The sequence below is a fragment of the Lactuca virosa genome, chromosome 3 (assembly GCF_052849685.1).
Source record: "Lactuca virosa cultivar CGN04683 chromosome 3, Lactuca_virosa_CGN04683_v6, whole genome shotgun sequence".
Classification (NCBI taxonomy): domain Eukaryota; kingdom Viridiplantae; phylum Streptophyta; class Magnoliopsida; order Asterales; family Asteraceae; genus Lactuca; species Lactuca virosa.
In genome coordinates, this window is record NC_136428.1 from 439,770,241 (window position 1) to 439,776,455 (window position 6,215).

General features: G+C 38.0%; 1 non-coding gene across 1 annotated transcript; it reads right to left on the reverse strand.

Moving 5' to 3' along the window:
- Positions 1-3,272: 3,272 nt before the first annotated feature.
- LOC145168274 (small nucleolar RNA R71) lies at positions 3,273-3,379 on the reverse strand. Its single transcript, XR_013741841.1, has one exon. It is a non-coding gene; the product is annotated as a small nucleolar RNA R71 (small nucleolar RNA).
- Between the last annotated feature and the right edge of the window lie 2,836 nt (positions 3,380-6,215).

The window sequence follows — 6,215 nt, forward strand, 5'->3', positions numbered from 1 at the left end:
CTTCCCATCTTCATGTCTTTTTGCCAATAGGGATTGAGTGATTTTGAACTTTTCAAGCCTTCGAACTTGTGGGTCAGGGAGAACTATTGGAGGAGGTGGAGGAAGTGAAACATGATTTCCATGATCCAATCATGGAATATCATCTTCATGTTGAAAACTTTTTCCAAAAGGTTTGGGAAGACCATAGTCATTAGATTTCGATATCTACAAAACGGGAGAAATTCAAGTGAGTTAGTTGATTCAGTCCTTAATAAAACACTCAAATGAGATATTAAGGCTAGGATCCAACACAATATTCTACAAATTGGAAGACGAATGTCGTAATCCAATTTGCAGAACATTTGAAGGTAGGTAAATGACGATTTACCAATTCCCACCATGAAAAACAAAAATTTAAGGTTTAAGTTTTAAATGAATTGAAACTCCTAGATCATTGAGATTCATTGAACTTTTCAATGGCATTTTTAATCTCGATTTTTCCCTTCATGTTTGTGGCTAGGATGCCGAGGATCACAAACAAGGTGTGGATAACCATGCAAATTAGCTTGGTACTCTCGAAGATGTCATCACCTAATCAATGTGTCGGTTAACCACACACGCTCCATTGATCTATGATAATCTACGAGCTACCCATTTTCATCCTTCATTGGTTCCATATTAGTGTGCCGGTTAACCACACACGCTCCACTAATGACCAATAAAGGTGCAATGTGCAATTTCATGGATTAGCAACAATTCCACATTTTTCCTAAAGTAACTAAGATTTGGGGATTTATAAAGAGTGTTTAGTTACTTAGGAAGGTTGCATCATATCCTACCCATTCGGCTAACGACCCTCCACCAGTCAAGAGTGCGGTGGGTAAGAGTGGATACTCATTCAATCGCCATTTTATAGGCAATTTCCTTAAACACTGATATGTGCATATTTATACACATATTTATACAACATATTTCAATATTTTAATTACTTTTATGCCCTTATTAGAACAAAAGACACTTAATTTGCTATGAATCGTGTTGTAGGTACCAAAGACATGCTTGGTGCGAAAAGGAAGCTGGAAGCTGGATTAAGGAAGCTGGAAGTTGAAAGTTTGGATCAAAGCCCTAAAATGAAGAAAAATATGCCCAACACGTCATGGTGATCTCACCACGGCGTGGAAACTTGAAGAATCCCGATCAGCTTAGAAGACTTGGAGAATACGGGATAAACACGATGGCCACGGCGTGGTGGACCCACCACGACGTGGTGCTCTGATTTCGGGAAAAGTATAAATAGATCACACAAACCACCGATTGGGAACTTTTGGCTGTGGAGAATTCGATACTTTTGGAGGCAAAACGCTGGAATTAAGGCTTGGGAAGCAAAGATTTCATTCACAACCTTGGAAGAAGGAGGATAAAGGCAATTGAACTTACACTTCGATTTTTCATTAGGTTTAGCTATGTCAATTACTATGAATTTCGTTTTTGTGACTTTGTTTGCTGAAATCATGAGCTAAATACTCATGACTTTCGTTAGCTTAGGATGAGTTGACTAATTATGGTTGATTTTATGGTTTGGATTTAGAGATTTTGTTATTTGTTGATTTAGCTTATTAAAGAACCTCAAGTACTCTTGATAACTATTTTCTCTACTTATTGTTGAATTTAATTAGGCTAGTATGACCATCTATCTTAGTTGAATTTGAATCTTATGATCGTGTGATTTGCATAATTGTAGGACTAGAGTTTTGAACAAAACCTAGGGTTAAGTCGAAAAGTGGGTAAAAGAGTATAGGAGCTAATATATGACGACAAATCATGTATTAAATTGAATCAATAAATCAAATTGGTCAATTAATTATAAGTCTAATCAATTCGAACTGAACACTAGTGAACTTGTAAGTTTGTCCGCCTGATCACCGAATAAATAAGCTAGTTTGCTAAAGGATTAAATTGGTGAATACTAATTTAGTTATCTTAGGAATCGGTAACTAGAGAAACTAAATCCATTGCACTTCCATAAATCAAACATAATAGAAACTAAATCTGAAGCTAAACGAAAGTCTCTTACTCACCCTTGGTTAATTCATACTTGTTACTTGCTTTAGTTTAGTGTTAGCTTAATTAAGTGAATTTTTTTAGTTAGTTTGATAATTTAAGTATCTAGTCTTGCAAAACTAGGAAACCAAAACCTTTTCTTAATTAATTAGTAATTAGTAATAGTAAAATAAAGTAGTTTAAACACTGTTCCTTGAGTTCGACACTCGTTCTTACCATTGCTATACTATTGCACGATTAGGTACACTGCCTAGTGTGTTTAATAGTCTAGTGAAGGAAATAGATTTTATAAATTAAAACTTGGATAAAAATATAAACACATTAAATACACATCAAGTTTTTGGCGCCGTTGCCGGGGAATGGTGAAATCTTAGCTACTTTAATCTGTTATTTTAAATAGGTTCAGCAGTTGATTAGTAAGTTTTATTTTTATTGTTTTTTTATTTTTTTTAGGATTTACTTGCTTTTGACACACCACAACGTGGTAATTTCTACCACGTCGTGGCATCGTAGCAGTTAGGACTTTATTTTTTTTATTTCTTTTTTGTTCTGTTTACGTGTTTCCTTTGTTTATTTGCAGATCGTTTATGACCCGTGGATCAAATTCATCTTTGATTCCACCACTTGAAGACCCGAAATCCGCTTTTTGCAAGAACAAGGACAACACCGAAGAAGATACTCCGAAGAAGTCACCTTTCAAGAGTCTTAAATCGGTTTTTGGTAAAAAGAAGGGAAAGAACGCGGGGGAATCCAGCAACACAAAAGAAGACACCGAGTACGAGACCAAGAAGGAGGAAAGTGTTACCGATTTTGAAGAAAGTGATCACGAAGAAGAACCCGACAACACCATGGATAACATTGCTGACCTCTCAATGGAGGCGTACAAGAAGAGAGTTCGAGACGACACCGGACCGGGCCTCGTGCACCCCACCATACCCGCCACTGCCACTTTTGAACTAAAAGGACACATACTCACCGCACTAAAGGAGGTTCCTTTCACCGGAAAGGATCACGAAGATGCTTACAAGCATCTTGATGAAGTAAACGACATCGTCGACTACTTTAACATCCCAAATGTGCCAAGAGAAACGGTATTGTTAAGAATGATCACTATAACTTTTAAGGGAGCCGCTAAGGATTGGCTAAAGGCACTACCACCAGGCGCGGTAACGACATGGGCAAGGATGCGTGAACTGTTTTTGGAACAATTTTGCCCACCATCCAAGGTGGCTAAGCTCAAAAAGGCCATTGCCAATTTTGAACAACAATTGGGGGGGTCGTTATATGAAGCATGGGAGCGCTATAAAGGTCTAATAAGGAATTGCCCCCAAAATGACCTTAATGTGCAACAAGAGGTCTCGATCTTTTATGATGGGGTGAACGTCACCACTCGAAAACTTCTTGACTCTCAAGGCCCCTTAACTAAGAAAAATTTGGCAGAAATTAAGCAGTTCATCGAAGAATTCTCTAAACATTCGAGAGAATACCATAATCCATGGAATGATGTAACGAGGGGTTCAGCTAATGCTGCTTCGGATGATATGTCAGCGGTAATGGCAATGTTGCAAAGCATGGATAGAAGAATGACTAAAATGGATCAAACAATCCATGCTATTCGGGTTGGATGTGAAAACTGCAACGGGTCGCATTTAACTAAGGAATGTGACCTTGATGAAAATGGAAACCGAAAGGTCTAAGCTTGCTACTCAAGTGGTGATCGTCTAGATGAAGATTGGAGAAAGCCTAAGAAGAAGTGGTTGCCCTATGATGAGTATAAGAAGTCCAAGGAAGAAAAGTATGAACAAAGAGGGAGAGGCTTTTACCAAAGAGAGGAGCCACCGGTTGAAAATAAATCTGATTTTGAGACTATGCTCACCCGATTTGCAGCAGCATCTGAAAAAAGGCAGGCAGCGGGGTAGGGGAGCTGGAGAGGACGAGCCACCGGTTGTACCCGAGGTTGATGAGATGCCCATGGACCCTTACAGTGTTGCTAGGCGGAGGTTTGAAGATAACTTGGCAAGGAGTGGCAATTATACCAACATGGGTATCGACTATCTTATGGAGCAGATGCATTTTGCCCGGCCCGCTCATTTTCCTCCTACATACCCTTATGCACCAAGTTGGGAGGAGCTATGGAGGGAGCAACAAGGTGGGGCTGGTGGAAGTGGTGGTGGAGGAGACGATGAGGAAGATTGAGTTTTATCCTTTTTATTTGATGGTTTTTAGACTTGTTTTCGTATGGTTTTATTTTGTTTTGTGTGGTACTTGAAAAATTATGTGTTTGTTTTGGTTGCTTGAACAATGTTTCCTACTTGTATTACCTTTTTCCTTGTCTTAGTTCCAGGTACTATTCTAGAGTCCAAGTAAGGGTATGTTTGGCAAAAGAGAGTTCGTTATAGTGAAGGTTTAGAGAACGTTGAGAGAAGTGAGATTTGAGAATATTTTTCGGATGTTTACTTGAATCATAGAGTGAAGGGTCACGTCTTAAAGCTTTATACAAGAGATGGTGTCACATATAGTTCGCGTTTCGGTATATTTCGACATCAGATTTTGAGTTTTTAGGACCACCACAACGTGGCAATTTCCAACACGTCGTGTTGTCGCATAAAAAATACCGAAAAAATGTTCTGTGGTCCAACACGATGTGGTAATATCTACCACGACGTGGTGCTTTTCGAGTCATTTTTCGAGCCCGCTCTCGTACTTCCAGTAGTCTACGTGTTCCAGAATGGCGTTGCATACATTATATTCATTCTCATGGTATGGATGAGCTGTTCCCATACCACAGAATTTTATTTTCACGCTTAAATGAAGAATTTTACCGGTTGCCACAAGGAGGCTGCTATTCTCTTTTCCGCTTCTGTGTCCACACGTTCGAGCGAGTTAGAAGTCTTTTCCATGAGTCGAGTTACATCTTTTATCCCAGGGGAGTCTGTTCCTTTTTCTCCCTCTTTGTAATTTTATGTTTTGCATACCATGCAATGAGGGCATTGCATGAAATAAGTGCGGGGTAGGGGGTATATTGCATGAGGAAAAGCATTTGATTTTAAAATTTTTGCATTAATAGTTTCTAAATAGTTTAACTTAGGAAACTTAGCTAATTAAATTTTTTGCTAGTATAGTGTGAGATGATCCGATGAGAGCCCAAATGTTTACTTGAGCCAACACATGTTATAGTGTATTTGTGGCTTCCCATTTCCTAGTGAAAAGTCATGAAGTATGAAAGGTAATCTGGTAGCTTATATGACATAACACGTTTTGCAGCCTAAACCTGAAATCTATCCAGGAAAGCTTAGGTAGTCATTGCACTTAGACTAATACCTTAACCAATAAAGGTTGAAGCTAAGCTCCTTGCTTAAGCATGTAGGATTTGAGAGAAAAAAAAAGTGAGAATACATGTAAACAAGAAAGAGAGAGGAATTACCGAAAAGTTAAAGAATTTTGGAGCTATCAAAGTATGAAGATCAAAAGATCAGAAATTCTGAAGAAATCCAAAAAGTTGAAGATACCAAAAAAATAAACAAAGAAGGTGGTGAATTCAAGTAAATCAAAGATCAAATATACAACAAAGTGAAGAATTCAAAGAGCTCCATTATGGTATCAAAGTTGTAATTTATAGAATTTATGCATTCTTGGTTGTTAAGCTAAAAATACCTTGAGGTCAAGAAAGATTTCTGAGGATTGATTCGGAGGGTTGCAGAAATAAGTGTCGTATAAGCTAAGGGGTGAAGTTTCATAGGGATTGTGAGTATTTAGGAATGGGAAGTTCTTAAGAATTATAGACACAAATACATGCATTGAGGTTTTGGGATAATGGCTGGGTTTTAAATGGATTGTTTTGTATTTTGCTGGTAAAATTAAAAATCAATTTGCTTGGGGGCAAGCAAAGAATAAGTGTGGGGTATTTTGATATGTGCATATATATACACATATTTATACAACATATTTTAATATTTTAATTACTTTTATGCCCTTATTAGAGCAAAAGATACTTAATTTGCTATGAACCGTGTTACAGGTACCAAAAGACATGCTTGGAGCGAAAACAAAGCAGGAAGCTGGATTAAGGAAGATGGAAGTTGAAAGTTTTGATCAAAGCCCTAAAATGAAGAAAAATATGCCCAACACGTCGTGGTGATCTCACCACGGCGTGGCAACTTGAAGAATCCCGATCA